A 1,011-nucleotide genomic window follows, 5' to 3' on the forward strand; every position below is an offset into this window, starting at 1 on the left:
ACGCCTTCTCCAGATGGAGCCCGGGTGACACTGAGCTTCTACTAACACGGCTCTGGTATGCGGGACTGGGACATCTCCAAACCGTGAAGCTGCTTATGCGGCCGTGTAACCTTTCCTGATATACAAAATATATGCTCAGGAATGGCTCCACCACCCCTGAGCGTCCATTATCCCAGAGGTACAGAAACCAATCTCAGAATGCAGCGGCTGCTGGTAGATATACTCCTGGACTCTGAACTAAGCTACGGCCCCGTGCAGCCAGGGAGGGGAAGGGTTTCTGTCCCTTGGCCTTTTCCCCCCTGGACAGAACGGTGACCGCCACCATTCAGAACCAACTGGACAGAGAGGTAGGAGTTTGCAGTGATGGAATGGGATGCATGGGGAATCTTGTAATGGGGGAGGCAGAACCAGCCCTGCCTCCTGCCCAAATGAGACCCTGAGCGGTCACCTCTGCTCCTGAACAGCTATGATCCCAGTGCCACAGAAACCAATCTCGGAATGCAGCGGTTGCTGGAAGAAATACCTCTGGACTTAATACCAGAATTCCAAATCTGGGCAGCCGCTTTCACGACCATGCAACATCATATGCTCTTTGTTACCAACAATAGAAAACATACAATCTAATGATGCCATTCTGACAGGTCTGACTGTTGGGGGTAAAACTCCAAATAATTATAATGATTTTCCTGTCAAAAATTGAATATAATCAAAGTAAGGAAAGAGTAAAGTGAAAATCATCTGCCACACAGGCAGAGGAGGAGTGGGGGGGTTATAGGTGGTGGAATATGTGCACTGGTGAAGGGATGGGTATTTGAGCATAGACTCGATCCTAAAAGCCCTGTAACTGTTCTCATGGTGACTCAATTAATAATAATAATAATAACAACAATAACAACAAGTAGGGTGAACTGGAAAACAAAAAAAAAAGAATTTGCGTGTCATCCTTGCACAGGGGCTTTGCTAATCATCTTTGTATTGTTCCAATTTTTGTATATGGACTGCCGAAGCAAG

General features: G+C 46.8%; 1 pseudogene; it reads right to left on the reverse strand.

Moving 5' to 3' along the window:
* Positions 1-918: 918 nt before the first annotated feature.
* The window catches only part of LOC129401389 (U6 spliceosomal RNA), a 94-nt pseudogene continuing 1 nt past the window's right edge, over positions 919-1,011 (reverse strand).

The sequence above is a fragment of the Sorex araneus genome, chromosome 1, assembly GCF_027595985.1.
Source record: "Sorex araneus isolate mSorAra2 chromosome 1, mSorAra2.pri, whole genome shotgun sequence".
In the NCBI taxonomy this organism is placed as follows: Eukaryota; Metazoa; Chordata; class Mammalia; order Eulipotyphla; family Soricidae; genus Sorex; species Sorex araneus.